The sequence below is a fragment of the Schistocerca cancellata genome, chromosome 5 (assembly GCF_023864275.1).
Source record: "Schistocerca cancellata isolate TAMUIC-IGC-003103 chromosome 5, iqSchCanc2.1, whole genome shotgun sequence".
In the NCBI taxonomy this organism is placed as follows: domain Eukaryota; kingdom Metazoa; phylum Arthropoda; class Insecta; order Orthoptera; family Acrididae; genus Schistocerca; species Schistocerca cancellata.
In genome coordinates this window covers 74,522,295-74,545,738 of record NC_064630.1, presented here as the reverse complement: position 1 = coordinate 74,545,738, position 23,444 = coordinate 74,522,295, and the positions used below count along the sequence as shown (strand labels likewise).

Genomic DNA, 23,444 nt, shown 5'->3' with positions numbered 1-23,444 from the left:
TGTACTGCTGCATATGCTGGCCCTTCTTTGGCCTCTAGCAGGTCTTCCAGCTTCTTTCTCACCTTCCTGAATGTTTGTCTTGCTTTCTTGGCCATATTAAATGCAAACCTGTCTGCATCGACTATCCTCATTTTATCGCAATGTTGCATCCCAATGATCATATTTTCACCAGGATTAATTCCCAGCTTTTTCAGTACCCAGCACTTTCCAGTATTACCACAACTGAATGTAATAACAGCATCATGAACTCCTAGTTTCATTGTATGCATGCCTACAAATACAGTTTTAGGAAGGCGGTTGCAAATTATGCTGTTGCAACATTCATTTGGGTTCTGTGTCTACCCATGCAGACATTTCCTTAGAAGTTCAAGATGAGCCAGGTCTCTGAAAATAGGTTTAATTCATGTAATAACAGCAGCAGGAAGAGAATGCTGTTGAGAATAAGATTCTCCAGTTGCCTGAGCCCTATTGTATTTGCACCACGAATTTTCTCCTGACGGACACAATCCATGACGTGGCTTATCATCAATAAAGGACTTATGGAAGAATATGGCCCAAACATCTCTCTTCATTGCCTCCAGATTTTCTTTTTTTCTCCTAATTGCCTGCCCATAGTATCCTGCAAGTTTTCTATTTCAATTTTTGTTAACCGACCCTGTCCGGTCAACAATTTCCCATCTAATTTTTTTCGTCTCATATCAACAGTTAGTTTTCTAAGCCTTGTTCCCAAACGGTTTTGAACATGGCCTACACATTCTATTTTGCTAATAATGGCATCTCAATATGGCTTAGAGTTCGCCACATTTTTTTATTCCTTACTGTCACCTAATATTTGGTGTACCGTTCGCCTCTTGTTTCTACGGAGCGATGAAATGTTTGTTGTACTCCATGAACTTCCATACCACCACTTGTTCCTCTAAAATTAACTACACAGTTCCACTCTTTATGTTCATTGTCTTTACAACATTTGCAATATTTAGACATTATCCCCACATGTAAACTTTACCGGTATCTACACTCGTGGCAGTCACTACTCGATTCAGAGAAGTGTGTCCTCTTTTCTGCCAACTTCCATCAAGTGCAACTGCAATATCCGAACATCCATCATTTTCTTCCACTGCTTCCCTAGCAACCAGTTTCATGCTTTCCTCACTTACCTCTCATACAGCTTTCTTTAATATTGCAGTCAGTTTTCAAATTTATTTGGTGGTTTATATAAATTCATCACTGAACGAAACGTTCTCCCTGCAGCCATGCCCTTGCCAATGGATCGTTAAGCATAAACTAATCTAGTATTGATTTCATAAGGGCCACTTGCATCTGGTTTTTAAGAACAATAAATGAAATCACATTTAGTGCAAATTAAATCCAAAAGAATTGCTAAGCCTTTTCTCCCACTGGCACTCTCACAAATTTTCACACTCTGTGACTTACCACAATGCCTACATTGTACAAATTTAGAAATTACATCTGATAATATTCTAAAATTTATAATAATGTTACTGCACCCCTTGTCACTTACAGTAAATTTGTTGTAACTCTCTTGAAATGGTGAGAGCTTCTTTGATGATGCACTTGTTGAAGAATTACAATTAGAAACATCGTTGCCGGGTGACATAAACTCTTGCACAGAAAGCTTTCTAAACTTGTTTGCCCTAAACTGTCGTTTCTTGAAAATGCCTTTATCTTTCGTGATCTTCAATAAACACAAAAATCACACGTAAACAAGCACTGTAAACGTAAGTATAACAACTACTCGCAATCACACTTGAACAAAACTAACCTCATGTTTGAAAGGGTGTTGTTTACAAAAATAGCAGAAACAAAAGAATACCGACCGCTGCATTCCAAGGAAAAATCCATAACGTGCAATGTAGGGGATATACAGATCTAAAATATATGCAGAAAAGTGGGTGACGGAAAAGTGGGCGTGGCACATAAACACAGATGGTAGGAAAACGCTCTTTAATTGCTCGAAGAATGTTTTTCAGCAAAATCCTTTTCAGAGTACTTAATCTATCGAAATATGATGAAAACCGAAAATCGATTTTTTTCGACCTGAACCACGGTGTGGTCCCCTTAACTGCAGAACTAACATATGAAACAGACGTACATTAGTTTTCGCACTCTATTAAAAAAATTGATTAGCAACCTCAAGTTGAGGAGCTAACAGGCATGGTGGTTCTGCTGTGATGTAAGCAGTCATTGTAAAACAAGCACTTAATATCTCCGTCATTTAATTAGTTGTATGCATCACCGACATCAGTAATAAACACAAATAATGAACTGAAGGAACCTACGAGGGCGTGCAGAAAAGTAATGCCTCCGAAATTTTAGTGTGAAAAGATTTTCCAATAAAATAAGTGTTATTGATATTCTATATCTTCATTCTTCGTGTCTAGTCCTCTGCCGCTGGAGGGCTCCAAATTGTAGCGTAGAACATGGCGGCGTGTGACGTAACTATGCCGGTGCGTGAGAAACAACGTACTGCAATCGACTTGCGAATTCGAAGAGTTAGACCACACGTGGAGCATCCTCTCCTTCAGCATGACCCTTCCGGACCACACACCAACGCTGCGAGATCTGCAACAAACCGGCGTCTTGGATTCATTGTAATCGAAAATCCTCCATACAGTCCCGACTTGGCCCCATAAGAATTTCATCTGTTTCTAGAAGTCAAAGAACACGTTCAGGGACTTCACTTGGAGAATGATGAAGCTGTGCAAGCACAGACTCCGTCAACAAAGTCTAACATTGTACAGTGACGGTATCAACAAACTACACTCCTGGAAATTGAAATAAGAACACCGTGAATTCATTGTCCCAGGAAGGGGAAACTTTATTGACACATTCCTGGGGTCAGATACATCACATGGTCACACTGACAGAACCACAGGCACATAGACACAGGCAACAGAGCATGCACAATGTCGGCACTAGTACAGTGTATATCCACCTTTCGCAGCAATGCAGGCTGCTATTCTCCCATGGAGACGATCGTAGAGATGCTGGATGTAGTCCTGTGGAACGGCTTGCCATGCCATTTCCACCTGGCGCCTCAGTTGGACCAGCGTTCGTGCTGGACGTGCAGACCGCGTGAGACGACGCTTCATCCAGTCCCAAACATGCTCAATGGGGGACAGATCCGGAGATCTTGCTGGCCAGGGTAGTTGACTTACACCTTCTAGAGCACGTTGGGTGGCACGGGATACATGCGGACGTGCATTGTCCTGTTGGAACAGCAAGTTCCCTTGCCGGTCTAGGAATGGTAGAACGATGGGTTCGATGACGGTTTGGATGTACCGTGCACTATTCAGTGTCCCCTCGACGATCACCAGTGGTGTACGGCCAGTGTAGGAGATCGCTCCCCACACCATGATGCCGGGTGTTGGCCCTGTGTGCCTCGGTCGTATGCAGTCCTGATTGTGGCGCTCACCTGCACGGCGCCAAACACGCATACGACCATCATTGGCACCAAGGCAGAGGCGACTCTCATCACTGAAGACGACACGTCTCCATTCGTCCCTCCATTCACGCCTGTCGCGACACCACTGGAGGCGGGCTGCACGATGTTGGGGCGTGAGCGGAAGACGGCCTAACGGTGTGCGGGACCGTAGCCCAGCTTCATGGAGACGGTTGCGAATGGTCCTCGCCGATACCCCAGGAGCAACAGTGTCCCTAATTTGCTGGGAAGTGGCGGTGCGGTCCCCTACGGCACTGCGTAGGATCCTACGGTCTTGGCGTGCATCCGTGCGTCGCTGCGGTCCGGTCCCAGGTCGACGGGCACGTGCACCTTCCGCCGACCACTGGCGACAACATCGATGTACTGTGGAGACCTCACGCCCCACGTGTTGAGCAATTCGGCGGTACGTCCACCCGGCCTCCCGCATGCCCACTATACGCCCTCGCTCAAAGTCCGTCAACTGTACATACGGTTCACGTCCACGCTGTCGCGGCATGCTACCAGTGTTAAAGACTGCGATGGAGCTCCGTATGCCACGGCAAACTGGCTGACACTGACGGCGGCGGTGCACAAATGGTGCGCAGCTAGCGCCATTCGACGGCCAACACCGCGGTTCCTGGTGTGTCCGCTGTGCCGTGCGTGTGATCATTGCTTGTACAGCCCTCTCGCAGTGTCCGGAGCAAGTATGGTGGGTCTGACACACCGGTGTCAATGTGTTCTTTTTTCCATTTCCAGGAGTGTAATCTCCAGGAGGGGGAAATGAGTTCGTCGCCAGGGTGGCTCTATTGAGAAATAAATATGTAGATACGACGTAGAATGTTAATAACGATTGTTTTTATTTAAAAAGCGCTAAAAGTTTTCACGCAAAAATTCGGAGGCACTATTTTTTTTCAAGCTCTCGTACAACTCCGTAGCGCACATATGAACATATACTAAGACAAGTATTTACAGCTATTACGCAGGCATTCCTGCACATATGGCCTTCATGAAATTTTTGTCTGGGTATCAGATCCGGTCAATTCTGAATGACAACAATCCATCGCAATGAGTATCGTTGTTATTCTTGTTGTTGTCTTCAGCACGAAGACTGATTGTCTCTTCATTGTGAATAACTATTGCAACCTACGTTCATTTAAAACTACTTATTGAATTTGTGCCTAGCTCTCCATCTACGATTTTTACCCCCAGATTCCTCCTCACATCTCATCACACCATAGCATTCTCTCTCTCTTCTCTCTCTCTGCCGGCCGGAGTGGCCGTGCGGTTCTAGGCGCTACAGACTGGAGCCGAGCGACTGCTACGGTCGCAGGTTCGAATCCTGCCTCGGGCATGGATGTGTGTGATGTCGTTAGGTTAGTTAGGTTTAATTAGTTGTAAGTTCTAGGCGACTGATGACCTCAGAAGTTAAGTCGCATAATGCTCAGAGCCATTTTGAACCTCTCTCTCTCTCTCTCTCTCTCTCTCTCTCTCTCTCTCTCTCTCTCTCACACACACACACACACACACACTCATTCACACACACACACACACACACACACACACACACACACACACAAATTCCCTTTGGGCATCACGATTTCGTTACTTGGATTAAAATACTTTTCCTTTTGTATATTTCACTACTGCATAGGTTCAGCTGTGCAGTCTCTCTCAGATGTATGGTATAAAGACATATTTTTGCGTAAAAAAAAAAAACAAAATTTTCTTTAGTCATCTATGGTTAAAATACAGGGTAGTGACCATCGGAACATGAAGTCAGCTTCATCTTATTGATACACGCCAGTTTCAATAGTTATTATTTGGCATGAAGTGGAGCAATAAGCTGAAGTTGGCTTCATGATCTGGTGGTCACTATACTGTATTTCAACCACGGACGCCCAAGGAAGTGCACGCTCAGAATTTTCTTATGAACCAAAGAAAAAAAAACACTAAGGTAATTTGAAAAGTTTTTCTCTGTCTCCTGTATGTCATTAATACAAAAGAACTATTTATCGTGAGAATCATATTCACAGTAAAGAACTATTTAATTTATATGGGACATATAAAATAAATAAAAGTGACGAATTATTCACACGAAAAACGTAAGATAGCACAAGAAAAAAGAGAAGGTAAACACGACCCCTATCCCCCTTACCCAAGAACCCTTTCGTGAAAGAGTTTGCATTTTTACGTATATCAGTTTCCAAGTTTCTTAGATAATTACTGGAAAATAAAATAGCATGAAAATAATCTAAAATTGCAAGAAATTCTTGAAAATTACAAGCAAAGTTATGTTTAAGACACTATGCTCGTCACGTGACTGAGCTTTCGGCCGCTAGCCAGGTAAAGGCACCGTTTAACGGGTTTACCGTATCTGTTACCATCAAGAATGCAGATGCTGGTTTTGAATGCACTGACAGAGCCAGAAAAACACAGGGAACTGAGCAAGGCAAGACAGGAAAGGAAGGGCCTCAACCATAGGGGGGGGGGGGGGGAACAGTGATTTTCCTGACTGTTGGCGGAAACGAATGGAAAAACCAGCCTTTACGTCTAGAGGCTCGCATAGCACTGTCTGCAAACCTGTGTTCACAGTCATAGAGGGTAAGTGTATACTTCGGTTTTATATCGCGTACATTATTGTTCTTGTAAGTTGTGTTTAAACGATGTACTAATCATTAATGTAAGTAAGTTATTATTGTAGACAATATCAATCAATCAATCAAATCAGCGATCGTGGACCCTGTAGATCATGCGCCGACCTCACAATGCTTCTCCATAGACGGCGATATTGTGCTCTTCGGATCCAGGCAATATGATCAAAATTATCCGGCCCCCAATTACCGCATATTAGTATGGGGTTAGACCATCCTTCACTTACATGACGACACGAACTCTACTGGCGAACACATTGTACGAAGTGTCCGAATGTCTGTGGCGGAATAATAACCCATTCTTGCTCAAGAGCCGAAACCGAAGAAGACCATGATGTTGAATGCTGGGATGTGAAGCGATGTCGACGTTCTAACTCAGCCCAAAGATGTTCCATTGCGTTAAGGTCGCGGTTCTGGGCAGGGCAGTCCATTTCAGAACTGTTTTTGTCCACAAACCACTACCTCACAGGTGCTGCTTAATGAAAAGGTGCACTGTCCTGCTGATACAGTCATCGGCTCCTAAGTGTTTCTGCACTGTGCACAGTACACAGTGGTGTAAGATAGATCCATGTTATTCCAAATTAGTTTTTTTTCTTAAGTGCAACAACGAGACATCAGTCAGACCCCGAGAAGCACCACTGTACTGTGACTGCACGTCCTCCGTACTTCACTGTTGGCATTACACATGATATCAGGTAACGGTTTCCAGGTGTTTGCCGAACCCAGACCCTTCCATCGGATTACTACAGCGCATAGCGTGAATGATCACTCCAAATCTCTGGTTTTTCGCCCTCCATTGGCCAATGGCGTCGCTCTTTACACCACTTCACTGACTACAGAAATGTGAGGTTCATGAAGAACTGCTCTACCATGGTACCCCGTTCTTTTTAACTCCCCACGCACAGTCGTTGTTCTAGCTGTACTGCTGATAATAGTATGGATCTCACGAGTGATTCCTTCCTCTGATTTCAGGCAATTTTTTTTCTAATCATCCTCTCAGTTCTCGACATTCCCTGTCCGTCAGTATATGAGCTCAGCCTGGTCTCGCATTTAGCTGTGGTTGTTCCTTCGCGTTTCCACTTCAGTCATTTCACCGACAGTCGACTTGGGCAGCTTCAGAAAGGTTGAGATGTACCCGATGGATCTGCTACTCACATGACGTCCAGTGATTAGTCCGCATTCGAAGCCACTCAGCTCTCCTGACCGATACATTCTGCTGTTACTGCTTGTCCACTGACAACACAATGACGCTGACGCTGAAAAGACGACCCTGTCCTTGGCTCGAGATGATGCAGTTTGGACAAAAATTTGACATTCCTGCGGTTCCTAGGAGGGGGGGGGGGGGTTAGATCTTACCATTCTTGTTGATTTTTCCTTGCTGGTGGTTACCTGACAAAGAGATAGACACACTCTCATGGGGGATTAGTAAAACTTAATCCGTCAGCAGGTCAGGCCAACGCGTGGTTGGCCTGTGACGAGGTTGTTTGCCCAGTCCTCGGACGAGCCGGTTGTGGGAGTGCCCCGCTTTCTCGTAGAACTTCTTGGCGATGGCGCGAATCCTATCTCGGAGAGGCAGGTTCCCTGTGTCCTCGTGGAGTTGGCGCGTCGAGTAGCGCCTCGGAAGATGCATGGCAGTCTTCAGGGCGCTATTCTGTGTCTGCTGCAGAGTCACAATGTGAGCATCTGTAGCTTTCCCCCAGACCACGGCCGCATACTCTAACAGTGGGCGGACCAATGTTAGGTATAGCGTGATGCCGTGTTGCGGTGGCAATGACGACTGCGTGTTTAGCAGCGGATACAGGGCGCGAAGGCGTCCTATTGCTCTCCCTTTGACATCACGGATGTGATGCTTCCAGGTGAGCCTGCGGTCTAGGGTGACCCCTAGGTATTTCGCCGTCCCATTCCATGGGATAGGTTCTCCCAGGATTTCGGGTGAAGACAACTGCCTGGCTCTTCGTGGTGTTGAATTTCAGCCGCCATTTTGTTGCCCATGAGCGGAGGCGGTTTCTCAGCACTTGGGCGTTCATGCTGCGAGTGAACAGGCTGTATCATCAGCGTACAGCGCCAGTTCGACTCCTGCCACTTTCGACGCGTCGGCAGTGTACAGGGAGTACAGCGAGGGACCGAGGACCGATCCCTGCGGCACCCCTGCACGTATCTGCCGGTCTGTGGACGTACCGTCGTCGGCCCTCATGTGGAAGGTTCGTTCAGACAGGTACGACCGCGGTAGCGTCATGTGGGACGTCGGTACCCCTTGTTCAAAAAGTATGAACTCGAGACCGTCGTGCCACACCGAGTGAAACGCTCGGGAACTGACAACACAACACTCCCCGACAACACAATACTCCCTGTGTTCTTTTTATACCGGCGCGCCCGCCTGTGGTGACATCTAGCGGTGAATTTCGCTTTTTATGCGGGCGTCTGGATACTGCTGATCAGAAGGTGTATTAAGACATTGTACGTGTGTTACTTTATTATCACTTAATGTTATGTAACTATGGTACGTTGAAAGTGGGACTGAAACGAAATTACTTTTTGGGGTAAGGGGAGGGGAGAAGAAAATGAGAAACTATGAAGCTCGCCCTCCCTTGGCGGATTGTTCAGAATGGCTACACAGAAGAAAGTGAGCAATAGTGAGGAATAAAATAAAAGGATATTCTAATCCAAAATCCCTCATCTCCGCTCCATGCAATCCAAAGCTCACAACCGCCTCCGACTCCTCAAACTTCTCTCTGGCCGGACGTGGGGGTTGCACCCCTCTACCATCCTCCACACCTAAATATCCTTAATCCGTCCCATCCTCTGTTACGCCAGTCCTGCCTGGATATCTGCTCCCCCCCCCCCAAATTCTATAAGTCCCTCCAAATCCTTGAGCGTCATGCACTCCGCCTCGCCTTCCGTATACGCCTCCCGTCCCCCACACGGATCCTCTATGATCTCCTTCCATTCCCCCATCTGCTCCTATTCCTCGAACATATCCGCATCCTCTACACCTCCCGCCGTCTTGAACCCCCTCACCCCCTGGTTGCTCCTCTCCTCTCCCATCCCCGCCCCCTGCCACGTCTTCACCGTTGTGTCCCCCCTACCCTCCATCTCTACACCCTACATCTCCTTTCCCAAGGTGGCTTCCATCAGCTCCCCCTCCTGGATGATGCCCTCTCTCCCTCCATTTATCCTTCCTATCAACTCTGATCCTCAACCCGCCCTCCTTTCCTCCGTTCTTTCCCTGGGCTCCCTCTTCCTCTCCTTTCTCTCCTCCCCCCCCCCCCGAGTCCTTTTGTACTCCCCTCCTCTGCCTTCCCCAATCCCTAGCCCGTCTGCTCAGCACCCCCCACCCCTCTTATGGATCCTCCTCTTCCATTGGCTCCTTTCCCCCCTCCCTCTTCACTTTTCCTCTCCTTCCCCCCTTTTTTCCTGTCATCTGACCAGTTTCCCCCCCACCTGTTCTCGGGTGTGGTATGTCGTATTTGTGCCAACTTTTAGCGCAGTGTTTAAGTGAGTGTTCGGTGTTGTGCGTCCTTCCACAGTGTTGCGAACAGAAATCATGCTGTCTCTGGGTGTGCTTTTTATATCTGTTGTGCACAGAACCCAGACTGTCGCCGTGTTTTTTTAATTGTCTGTCTATTGTTTTTCTACTTCCTGTGTGTTTTATTAGCTTCATCGACCCTGTGTTTTATGTTTTATGTTCCAGAATTTTCTGCCATTTTTACCTTTAAGTCACCGATTTTATCGCCAACTGTTATTATTTTTTATTATCTTCATCTTTTTAAAACAAATTCTGTAGGCTGAAGAGCGGCGTATTAAGCTGCTTCCAGCCCGCCCCCTTTAGGGGGAATCGAAACCCAATAAAGGAAAAAAAAATCTAATCCAAACAACCATAACCATTGCGGCAGATTGTCATTCAAGAAACGCTCAAAGTTGTTAACAGGAAACGATGAGAAAATGGTGAATAAGACTTCCGCCTGCCATCTCGATTATCAACGTATGAATAGTGGCGGCTGTGGTGTAAGAGCACAAGAGCGCGTGAACACCCTAACTTTTGACACCTTGTGGATTTATTGGTTACGCTATTAAACGTAATGTAGAAGCGGTAATCGGAAACACACGGCACTAAATCTACCGCGCTATGCTACATTGCTGCTCTAGACTCGGTGAAACTTGGCTTCAGGGTCGCGAGCGCACCTTCAGTACTGCACGTTTTAAGGAGCTTCGGCGCATGTGCGACTGATGTGGCGTAACTGCCTTATGCGCCAAACACGTACGGATTTGATAAACAATGTGCACGACTCACGGCGTGCACTGCTAGCCCCTACTACACAGCTACAAGTTTACGTCAATGCCACCAAGTGTCAGCACACTGCAGCACACTTTTACCCTTGTTTGCTTGGCAAGAATCCCACTAGACGGTAGTACATTGCTCTGATATGCCAATTCACTCACTATATAGTAAAATTAGATCGTACATCAGTACATATTGTAGTTACACTGATAGTAAAATCTATGTTGTAGGATTCTCAGTGAGATATAATCTATTAAGGTTCGGATTTTATAATACAGTAATCCATTTGAAGTGCTGAAATCCATAAAGCACATCATCGTCGATCGTGAGACTGCAGTATTTATTCACGCTTCTGACGTCTGTTGATCTTATGGTGCGTCAGGTTTATCTATATTGTAGGCCAACACTGTACATATACATATGAACAGTCATGGAAAGCTGTCTCACTGATTTGTGTGAAATTCACTTAAATGTGGGTTCGAAGACGGTGTGCTTTTGTGCCTTATGCATCTCAGCGCCTCATTTGTATTTAAGTGACCTTGTTGTAACTAGTACTACTTGAATTTAATAATTCCCGCAAACGGCAGTTGTGTTTGTAGTTCGTTATTTACTGTGCAGGAGTCGGCTTTCCTGTGCAGTGTCAACGAGAACTCTGTTGAATCTGTTTTAACTGCTAATAGAAAAGAAAATTACTAGGAAAAGTTAGCCACAAAGAAACTAGGGCCTCCCAGTCCAGATCCATTGTCTGAGAAAGTGACGTAATCAAAGAAGCGTGACTACAAGCGAACATTTAACAAGGAAATGTATAAGCATCTCATATTGTTATGTGGTGCAATATAAGAATGTGTGGTTTTCAGCCTGAAAGTTAATTCGTTAAATAATACGTCTATTATGGATCGTGTACATTTGTCCGAAAAAATAAAAAAGCACGAAAACTTCCACCTACACGAAAATGCGAAACGGAGAGTAGTGAAAGCTATTTCGTTCTTGCCATAAAATGTACTTAAGTTTGTATAAAAAAATTCTACAGAAACAAATCTTTCTTTTTTTCAGATAAGTTATGTATATTATAAGGGGCGTTCAAATGAAACCCGGTCGCAAGTGTAAAGTAACAGTAACGATTTTATTGACTGAAAAATGTAGTTGTACACAGTGCACATACTCAAAAATAGTCACCAAAACTGTTGGCACATTTATCCCACTGCGACACTAGCCGGTCGATTCCATCCTTGAAGAAGGTAGTAGGCTGCTGTCGGACCGGGCCTGGACCCAGTCAGACACTTCGTCGTCCGTTGCGAATCTATGTCCACGAATAGCTTGTTTTAGAGGTCCAAACACATGAGTCACACGGTGGAAGGTCGCGACTGTACGGCGGATGTTCCAGCGTTTCCCTTCGAAACTGCTGCAATGTCGTCTTCACCGCATTGGCCGTGTGTGGGAGGGCATCATCATGCAGGAGGATAACGCCATTGGACGACATGCCTCGGCGTTTCGACTTGATGGCTCGTCTAAGGTTCTGTAAAGTGGCTTGATAACGCTGGGCATTGATGGTGGTTCGTCGTTCCAGAAACTCGACATGTAATGGGCCCCTGTGGTCAAAAAAGAAGGACATCGTGACTTTACCAGAACTGGTGTGCACGGCCTTCGATTTCTTTGGAGGTGGTGAAGTGGCATGTTTCCACTGCTTGCTCTGACGCTTGCTTTCTGGTTCAAAATGGTGACACTATGTTTCGTCACCTGTGACAATAGGCCACAGAAAGCCGTATTCCTCCTCATGATAACGTTGCAGATGACTCAAAGACAGCGCCATTCGAGTAGTGCGCTGTTCAGCGATCAGTTGGTGGGGAGCCCACTGCGCACAGATTTTTCGAAAGTTCAAGTGTTGATGCATTACGGTGTGGGCGGTGCCCACGCTAATACTCAGTAACCAATGGATCTCGTCCACGGTGATTCTGCTGCTGTCCAAGACAAAAGCATTCACATTTCTGGTGTGATCACACGATGAGCCTGTCCAGGACGAGAATCGTCTTCCAGTCAGTCGCGCCCCTCAAGTAATCGTTTGCGCCATTCCACAACACTTGAACGACTCAGGCTGTACTCACCGAACGCAGCCTTCATCCGTCGATACATTTCACGGCCTCCAATTCTCTCCGCCGCCAAAAATCGAATCACTCCCCGTTGTTCCTGCTTATTCGCCTGCATGTTCGGTAGCGGACGATAACTTGTGTGACCACCTTCTCTTCGGCGTGAAACCACACTGGCGCTATGCAACATCAAACGGTGTGCACGCGTCAGTCTCTCTACCATAAGATGGCGCCACCATACCCGCAGTTACGTGGTGCCACCTTGCGTATAAGGCAAAGGTAGGCGCACTGATCAGGTTTCATTTCAATGAACCTCATAATATTATTAATGTAGTCATTATTATGGGCAGAAAAGTTATATACAGGGTTATTACAAATGATTGAAGCGATTTCACAGCTCTACAATAACTTTATTATTTGAGATATTTTCACAGTGCTTTGCACACACATACAAAAACTCAAAAAGTTTTTTTAGGCATTCACAAATGTTCGATATGTGCCCCTTTAGTGATTCGGCAGACATCAAGCCGATAATCAAGTTCCTCCCACACTCGGCGCAGCATGTCCCCATCAATGAGTTCGAAAGCATCGTTGATGCGGGTTCGCAGTTCTGGCACGTTTCTTGGTAGAGGAGGTTTAAACACTGAATCTTTCACATAACCCACAGAAAGAAATCGCATGGGGTGAAGTCGGGAGAGCGTGGAGGCCATGACATGAATTGCTGATCATGATCTCCACCACGACCGATCCATCGGTTTTCCAATCTCCTGTTTAAGAAATGCCGAACATCATGATGGAAGTGCGATGGAGCACCATCCTGTTGAAAGATGAAGTCGGCGCTGTCGGTCTCCAGTTGTGGCATGAGCCAATTTTCCAGCATGTCCAGGTACACGTGTCCTGTAACGTTTTTTTCGCAGAAGAAAAAGGGGCCGTAAACTTTAAACCGTGAGATTGCACAAAACACGTTAACTTTTGGTGAATTGCGAATTTGCTGCACGAATGCGTGAGGATTCTCTACCGCCCAGATTCGCACATTGTGTCTGTTCACTTCAGCATTAAGAAAAAATGTTGCTTCACCACTGAAAACAAGTTTCGCACTGAACGCATCCTCTTCCATGAGCTGTTGCAACCGCGGCGAAAATGCAAAGCGTTTGTCTTTGTGATCGGGTGTCAGGGCTTGTAGCAATTGTAAACGGTAAGGCTTCTGCTTTAGCCTGTTCCGTAAGATTTTCCAAACCGTCGGCTGTGGTACGTTCAGCTCCCTGCTTGCTTTATTCGTCGACTTCCGCGGGCTACGCGTGAAACTTGCCCGCACGCGTTCAACCGTTTCTTCGCTCACTGCAGGCCGACCCGTTGATTTCCCCTTACAGAGGCATCCAGTAGCTCTAAACTGCGCATACCATCGCCGAATGGAGTTAGCAGGTGGTGGATCTTTGTTGAACTTCGTCCTGAAGTGTCGTTGCACTGTTATCACTGACTGATGTGAGTGCATTTCAAGCACGACATACGCTTTCTCGGCTCCTGTCGCCATTTTGTCTCACTGCGCTCTCGAGCGCTCTGGCGGCAGAAACCTGAAGTGCGGCTTCAGCCGAACAAAACTTTATGAGTTTTTCTACGTATCTGTAGTGTGTCGTGACCATATGTCAATGAATGGAGCTACAGTGAATTTATGGAATCGCTTCAATCATTTGTAATAGCCCTGTAAATATTTTGATAAACATAACTGTTATATAGCAGATGCTGCTAATTTCAGACTGATATTTATCTGAATTTAAAAATTTGTCAACAGCCAGCATTCCAACCTATTTTTCGTCAAGCCTCAGAGGAAAAGGTCGCGCGTTGCAGTACTTGCACAGGAAAGCAGTGGTGGTTCCGCTGCTAGGAACAGCCGGCGCGGCGCGACCCAGGAGGCTGGAAGTGGCGCAGTGTGTCGCAGGTACAGTACTCGTCTGCCTACAGTGGCACCCGGGGTCACCACGTGCTGCGCCCGGCACGAGCCAGCTGCGGGAGCACCGTTAAGCCGGCGCTCCGTCCGGTGCGCCCATCCTCTCGCTACGCCTGCGTCACACCGCTCAGTCCGAGGCCCACGAGGAAGACAGGCCGTGGCGCGTCGAATTGCACGTGTAACACTGCAGGTCTTACGCGTGTCAACAAGCTGTGTCCGGCCGTGAGCGAGTAACTATTTCAAAATAATTCTTAACTGCGTGCAATTTCTCGACAGCACACGGCAATATTAAGACCTTCAGAGGGTACCTTTTCAATTAAATAGTGGTTTCCTGAGGGCCCAGCACGGAGCCGAACGTTCCCGAAGTGTGGCGGAGAAGTGACGTCACAAGTTCGTTGCAGGGCCCTTATATCTCGTTGGCCGCGGATCACTCTTTCCTATAGAGCACTACTCCGTATTATTTGAAGGCTAATACGGACATCCGGTACCTGTTGCAGGTTCCGTCTCAAAAGGATTCCAGGAACAACAAAAATTAAATTTTAAGCATAATAATAAATAACTTGGAAAGGTTTTACCTAAATGCTTTATAGATTCCTCATCCGTCAGCTTCGAAGTATCGACTGGCAGGTCATCACTACCTGGAGCATTTCCTTTCTTGATCTTGCGTACAGCCTGTTTGACTTCTTAGGGGAGTATCTATTCATTAAGGGGTATGATCTTAAGTTAAAAAAATGGTTCAAATGGCTCTGAGCACTGTGGGACTTAACATCTCAGGTCATCAGTCCCCTAGAACTTAGAACTACTTAAAGCTAACTAACCTAATGACATCACACACATCCATGCCCGAGGCAGGATTCGAACCTGCGACCGTAGTGGTCGCGCGGTTACAGACTGAAGCGTCTAGAACCGCTCGGCCACCAGCGGCCGGCTCTTACGTTAAAGGAACAACATAATAAGTCGAGTATTGGGCTAGAAACTGTGTATTTGTATTGAGCCAGCGTAATTCAAGACACACCAAATTACCCATCTGTAAGGGGCAATCCAATGGACACGAAACAGATGGACCAAAAAGTAGGCGAACTATTTATTATTTCAAACGTAATCGCCCGCCATAACTATTACTATGTTTATCGCACTGCGAGAAAACTTGGTCAATATATTCATAGAAAAATGTTTGGCATCCAGCACAGAAGAAGAACGTCAATGGCCGGTTAGCCTTAACTACTGTATATGAACATGTTGTATGTTCTTTCGGACATTCAGACATTAAGTTGGGAATGTGGCTCTCACGGGGAGCGTGTAAGGGATAAATTCCTGCAGTCGCACTATCTTTTGTGCCCTCGGTGCCTCAGATGGATAGAGCGTCTGCCATGTAAGCAGGAGATCCCGGGTTCGAGTCCCGGTCGGGGCACACATTTTCAACTGTCCCCGTTGATGTATATCAACGCCTGTCGACAGCTTAGGGTCTTGATTTAATTATCATTTCATATTAACTCAGCGGCTGGCAAGTATTAAATGCGTGATGGATGGTTATAAATGTGTATATGTTCCGTAACTAAAGTCTCTTTGCTCGCAAATGTTGTAGAAAGCGAGCTTTCGACCGCACTTGACAGAACGAGCAAGTTGCGGTAAAAAGACTCCTCGCGCTGACAGCGGCAGACATCAGCGGACATATCATCACATCGAGATGGCCTCCGATGTTAAAAAAGTATGGAATTGTGAAGTGATTGTCTAAATTGGTTCCCCTATGAGTTTTGGAATTTCAGAGTTCAGTTCTGATTTGAGTCTTGCTAGAGCTGGTAGGTGCAAGTTCTAATAAGTTTTCGTGTCACCGGGAAAGACAATAGATCGCGGATATAGGTGGGATCGCGACTAATAAATTTTGTGAGAATATCATCAGGAAGTTTTATTGAATTATTGAAGATTCGGTCGATGTCATAGATCATAACTTAGTGTGACCGAGGTTTAGACGTGTTTAGCAGTGTATTTGCTTCAATTTATATTGTTTCACGAGAGAAAGTAGGGTACGTTAAAGTAATTGATTTGAGTTTATTTTGCCGGCCGTTGTGGCCGAGTGGTTCTAGGCGCTTCATTCTGGAACCGCCCGACCGCTACGGTCGCAGGTTCGAATCCTGCCTCTGGCATGGATGTGTGTGATGTCCTTAGGTTAGTTAGGTTCAAGTAGTTCTAAGTCCTAGGGGACTGATGACCTCAGATGTCAAGTCCCACAGAGCTCAGAGCCATTTTACTTTATTTTGGGTTGTAGCGCTGGAGGGATTTTTGCTAGGATCGTATATGTGGAGGAACTGACGCTGCAATAGCGTGGGTAAAATTTATTAGTGATCGCGTTATGTAGGAAGTAACGGGCTAGCGTGCTGTTGTAAAGCTGCATTCTAATTTCCGTGAAACTGTGGTCCATATTAGAAGAAGTTGATGTTTGAAGGTGTTAGTCAGTCACTGGGCTGGACTTAGAGTGGTATTCCTGGTGCACACAAGACTCTACATTCCATAAATTATTTGGGAGTAGGCATTAGGACTGATTTAAAATGGAATGATCATATAAAGTTGATCGTCGATAAAGCAGATGCCAGACTCAGATTCACTGGAAGAATCCTAAGGAAATGCAATCCGAAAACAAAGGAAGTAGGTTACAGTACACTTGTTCGCCCACTGCTTGAATATTACTCAACAGTATGGGATCCGTACCAGATAGGGTTGATAGAAGAGATAGAGAAGATCCAACTGAGAGCAGCGCGCTTCGTTACAGGATTATTTAGTAATCGCGAAAAGCGTTACGGAGATGATAGATAAACTCCAGTGGAAGAGTCTGCAGGAGAGACGGTCAGTAGCTCGGTACGGGCTTTTGTTGAAGTATCGAGAACATACCTCCACCGAGGAATCAAGCAGTATATTGCTGCCTCCTACGTATATCTCGCGAAGAGACCATGAGGATAAAATCAGAGAGATTAGCGCCCACACAGAGGCATACTGACAATCTTTCTTTCTACAAACAATACGAGACTGGAATAGAAGGGAGAACAGATAGAGGTACTCAAAGTACCCTACGCCACACGCCGTCAGGTGGCTTGTGGAGTATGGATGTAGATGTAGATATAGAGGGTGTGGCGCTTAAATCAGGACAAGTGAAACTTTTTTTTAAATAAATTTATTTAAACAAAATAGAAATGAAAATGAAAATCCCTTTACATATAAAAATGGTTCAAATGGCTCTGAGCACTATGGGACTTAACATCTATGGTCATCAGTCCCCTAGAACTTAGAACTACTTAAACCTAACTAACCTAAGGACATCACACACATCCATGCCCGAGGCAGGATTCGAACCTGCGACCGTAGCAGTCGCGCGGCTCCGGACTGAGCGCCTAGAACCGCTAGACCACCGCGGCCGGCTTTACATATAAGTAGTGGTATGTTTCAAGAGCATCTTTCAAGACTAATATTACTAGATGTAGCCCCGTTCAGCTGCAATGACCGCCTCCAATCTTTTCCTGAAGCGATCTCACGCACTCTTTAAAGCAGCGCTGTCCATATTCGCGAATGCCGCTTCGATAGCGGTGAGTAGAGACGCGACGTTAGGGTTCCTTGTCTTAATGTTAACTCTTTCGACTACGCTAGGGGTTCAGATCCGAGCAATATGGGGACCAGAACTCCTTTGACCATAACATGTCAACGTTACCCGAGAGTCAGTTTTGGACTAAATGGCTCGTATGAGCCGGTGCACTGTCCTGCTGAAAGACATATTGTCTCCCCCAGACCACAGCTACCATCCACAGTTTCACGATATACGTCAAAACTTGCAGACAAACTTCTTTCGTGAGAGGTTGTCTCTCTTCAAAGAAATGTGGCGCGATGATATCACCATTACTGGACACAACACCTTGGACGTGAACCCAAGACTTCTCCGAAACATTATACTTGGTAACAATATAATAAATATTTGTTCTCGGATACCCGAAGAATCCAACTATTTCAGTGGGCGAACGCTCAGCACGAAGACATTCGCTGCTCTTCGGTTGTACTTCGCACTTGTCCGTAACGTCTCGGTCATTTTGTCTGACTGTTTCGTGATGACTGGGTATTGTGTGATGTCCTTAGGTTAGTTAGGTTTAAGTAGTTCTAAGTTCTAGGGGACTGATGACCATAGATGTTAAGTCCCATAGTGCTCAGAGCCATTTTGTCTGACTGTTTACTAGATGCCTATGGCTTTCAAGAACGCAAATCGCGACCTCTGGCAGAACTACGATATGTCAGAAAATTCAAACTGAAATTTGTCCGGATTTCAGATCCGCACCCTGTAGAAGTCGTTGTGGTTTAGTTGCTGCATGTTGGTTTCACGCACGCTGTAAGGTAATTGAGCGGTTGTGGTATACGTGTGATTCTGGAAGCCCACCATAAGGTAGTTGAGTGTTGAGCGGTTTATGTAGGTATATATTTTGAGTTAGTGGCTTAAGAATGGCCGGCCGGTGTGGCCGTGCGGTTCTAAGCGCTTCAGTTTGGAACCGCGTGACCGCTACGGTCGCAGGTTCGAATCCTGCCACGGGCTTGGATGTGAGTGATGTCCTTAGGTTAGTTAGGTTTAAGTAGTTCTAAGTTCTAGGGGACTGATGACCTCAGAAGTTAAGTCCCATAGTGCTCAGAGCCATTTGAACCATTTTTTTTTTTTTTTTTGCTTAAGAATTGTGATTTTGTGAATCATTGAGTTTAAGTCTCGAGTGGTGTTTAATAAAGCCAGGAACCAGGATCTACATGACTTACGTAAAAGAGGACACAGTATTTGTTGCCCGTATATTTTGTGACCCTAATTTTTGAAGACAAACTTCGTACCCTAACAGAACCAAATAATATTATTCGACGGTATTCAGTTCAATTGCTTGGTAGGGTGACAAGTGGCAAATTTAATTTAGTGACTGTTAGAATTGGACGAACCTTAATTGCTGTTAAAGTGAGTGCAAAATAGTAGGATTTATGTTTCTGTTTTTGTTTTGTCTTTCCTATCCCGATTTGTGTGGGGCTTAGAATTTTTGAATGTCACTCGTTTACACGAAAGTTGTACGTGAGTTTCTAATTAGATTCAAATAAAGAAAGGTCAAATTTATTTCTGAGTTAAGAGTCTACTTTCACAGTAGAAAGGATTGAATCCCTACTGAAAGATACGCAAGTGGCGTAAATAATAAAGGGCTACACTGACGCAAAGTAGTTAAAAGCCAGTCTTGCGAAGATAAGTCAGTTATTCCAGATTTCAAAGAGCTTGACTCTAAGAATCAATTTCTTATTGTGATTTTATTACGATTTAAAATCAGTAATTAGATAACAAAGATTTAATTAGATTTCATTAAAGGAAAGGCGAGGCTGTTAACTTCTCTATTCACTTAACGGTTATTTCAAGGATTCAAAGAGAAATAAATAAGGGAAAGGGACAACAAAAAATCGTAAGAGAATTAATAATATCGCAGAGATAGCTATCGCTACATCGCTGGTTTGCAGAGAAATTAAAGCTTCGGTTGCTACGTTCGGAACTGCCGTAATAAGCAATGATTTATTAAATTCAAATGAACGAGGCTGTACGAAATTGAGATTTACCGTAAGCAAGTGAAACATTGGTCATGGTAAATATTTATTACGCGTTTTTAGGTGACTTTGTTTGGTAATAGTGAGTTGTTTTATAATAGTAAGTAAAAGATCTTCGCGTAGTAAACTATACCGATCGTTAGCGTTAGTAACTTAAATGACCAGCGATAACTATAGTTATTTCGGATTACAAAGTTGTTTGACGTCAGTAAGAGGTTTTAATCATTTAAATAATTAACAATAACAACGCCATAATAGGCGCAAGTTACGAATTATAACGTACACCATTTTACTGGGAGTTGTTGAACAGTTGTTGTCAATAGCAACCCACGTACTGAGACTTGTTGAACTGTTGTTGTCAACAGCTGTCCATGTTACGGCTCATTGAACGAGTGTATTTATGTTTCAGATAACGTGCAGGGTGGACAAGAGTTAATCGGATCCTAATTACTATAACAAGCACCAATACTAAAGCGTGTTGATACTTCACCACTTCAACGCATTGCACCACTATTGACGAGTGTAGTACTGACAGTGTGTGTACGATGCAATAGGGGTACGTAACCCGCTTATGTTTTAGTCGGATGCGTAGTTTGTGCGCAGTTCCTATTACAGCCACTCAGTTAAATATCTAGGACTAAAATTTAACGATTTATGTTAGTAATGGGACGCGTGTCTAGTCTTGAAGGCAGGGGTATTGTCAGTAAAATCAAGTGGTTCAAATGGCTCTGAGCACTATGGGACTCAACATCCTAGGTCATAAGTCCCCCAGAACTTAGAACTACTTAAACCTAACTAACCTAAGGACATCACACACATCCATGCCCGAGGCAGGTTTCGAACCTGCGACCATAGCAGTCCCGCGGTTCCGGACTGCAGCGCCAGAACCGCTAGACCACCGCGGCCGGCTATTGTCAGTATACAGATTAGAGTCCCGTCTGGCCACGTCACTCTACAAAGATCAAAGCGGCAAAACACTGTACAAATTGCGCCATCAGATATCCTACAATTATTGCCTACTCTAGAGTCAGGTCCAATCGATGCTAATAGTATAATAATGTGTGTGCCTTTGTAATAAAGTACACCCTCACTTCTTTCTTGGGAGCCCATATGACTAAATGTTTTCCATCCACAACGCCAATACGGTTTAGAAAATCCCATCTATTTCCAAAACCTCTGGCAATTTGTAACCATTCTTCTTCTGATGAAGGTGCTTTATAGAAAACAATTAAATCTGAAATTTAGCCATATGAATAATAAGATACAATCTATGTTATAATATTTATTTCAGTTATCAGACATAGAAAAAAAGGAAAATAAATGTGATACAAATAGACCTATCGTTTTGGAAGCAAAGTGTTCTAGGGCTCCTTGCAAAAGAAAGAAAGTTACACACGCAAATTCTGATGCTGTCCTTCGAAATGCGTTATATGTGATGAAGAAGCCCAATGATGAATATCAAGTGTTTGGTGACTACGTTGTTTCTGAGCTCAGAGCATTGGCACAAACAGCAAGTAAAAAAATAACAAATAAAACGTATGATACAGCAAGCAACTTCGGAAGTTCCTGCATAGGATGAAAGTTTAATTGCTTGCAGTAAAGATAATACTTGAATTTCTTACATCAGAAATTTTATTTCTACAATGTGTGCACTGTCAAACTAAGTAATTATCCGATCTCATCCCGTCGAAAGGTGTCATTCACAAGAAAATTGTTTTGCAAATGTTCTGCTTAAGTGAATTATTTAAGGGAACTTATGACATCTCAAAATACTAACATTTAAATATTCTCTTTAAACAATCAAATATAGTGTCACAGCAATGGAGAACGATGCGAGAAATCGTGCACACAGGAGTGCGAAAGAGAGATCTGAGCAAGTGGATCGAATTCCCTGTTAGTAAATAAATTAAGTGCATATTTAGTTGCTGAAAAAATAATATTTCCTTTGTTTGATACTTATATGTTTATGCTCTTATCTGTTTCTAAAAATCGAAGCCTAATTAAAAGGCGATCTCTTGATTAAATTTCTTGCCGCATTTTTGTATTCTGTTTTCGAATACTTGATTGTAGACAAGAGTTGTTGAAAACTTGCCTACGACATCCTTAGAAAGTTTTTGATTTCACTTCATTCAATAATGTTTTTTGAAAGCTTAAACATTTACACCTCTATACCGAAACACTTAGTTCTTTCTTAAAATTTTGTCCTTTTTCACATTTTTTCTTCAGTAAAAATAATAATAATAATGCATTAACGGTGGCGGTTGCTCTGGGTTTTGCGCATGACACAGTAAAGTCCCACTTGCTTAGCACACGACGTGAATTCCGTAAGTACTTGCAGGAAGTTCCTGAAATTAACTTGCCCAAGCGGCTTTCAGAAAAAAACTAGTCCGAGGTTTTATTCTAATGTAAACACCCCAGCAAGTACTTGCAGAAGTTACTTTCGGAAGTTACTTGCCAGTGGGTACACGCCTTCAGGCCTCTATCCGAATATCTGCTCCATCACTGATGACGCCATCACCGAAGGGAATTTAAACCTAGTTCGATCTTTCTTTCTACTCATTCGTTACGAACCAGCTAGGAATGGATTAAGCACGACTGCGGTATGTATCGGTAAAATACTTCGTAAAAAGATGTGCAGATGTTTGTGATTGCAATATGGTAATTTAAATTGCTACACACTCTATGGACTAAGACACAACAACAGGAAAGAATTTCCGAGCCGTTACATGTATTATGTTCGAGTATAATGACTTTCATGGAGACTAGAAATCTCCTCTGTAGGAATCTGCATGGGTTTCGAAAAAGACGATCGTGTGAAACCCAGCTCGCGCTATTCGTCCACGAGACTCAGAGGGCCATAGACACGGGTTCACGGGTAGATGCCATGGTTCTTGACTTCCGCAAGGCGTTCGATACAGTTCCCCACAGTCGTTTAATGAACAAAGTAAGAGCATATGGACTATCAGACCAATTGTGTGATTGGATTGAAGAGTTCCTAGATAACAGAGCGCAGCATGTCATTCTTAGTGGAGAGAAGTCTTCCGAAGTAAGAGTGATTACAGGTGTGCCGCAGGGGAGTGTCGTAGGACCGTTGCTATTCACAATATACATAAATGACCTTGTGGATAACATCCGAAGTTCACTGTGGCTTTTTGCGAATGATGCTGTAGTATATCGAGAGGTTGTAACAATGGAAAATTATACTGAAATGCAGGAGGATCTGCAACGAATTGACGCATGGTGCAGGGAATGGCAATTGAATCTCAATGTAGACAAGTGTAATGTGCTGCGAATTCATACAAAGAAAGATCCTTTATCATTTAGCTACAATATAGCAGGTCAGCAACTGGAAGCAGTTAATTCCATAAATTATCTGGGAGTGGTGTGACGGTACGTCACATAAATATTGACATTTTTATCGGTTGTAAACCGTAGTTAACGTATTTTATGAATA

At 44.4% G+C, this 23,444-nt stretch overlaps 1 protein-coding gene and 1 non-coding gene across 2 annotated transcripts in view; one reads left to right on the top strand and one right to left on the bottom strand.

The window, feature by feature from the left end:
• LOC126187933 (uncharacterized) overlaps positions 1-23,444 on the bottom strand; it is a 466,086-nt gene that overhangs the window by 82,095 nt on the left and 360,547 nt on the right. The gene's annotated exons all lie outside the window — the stretch shown is intronic.
• On the top strand, positions 15,738-15,812 carry Trnat-ugu (transfer RNA threonine (anticodon UGU)). Its single transcript has one exon. It is a non-coding gene; the product is annotated as a tRNA-Thr (tRNA).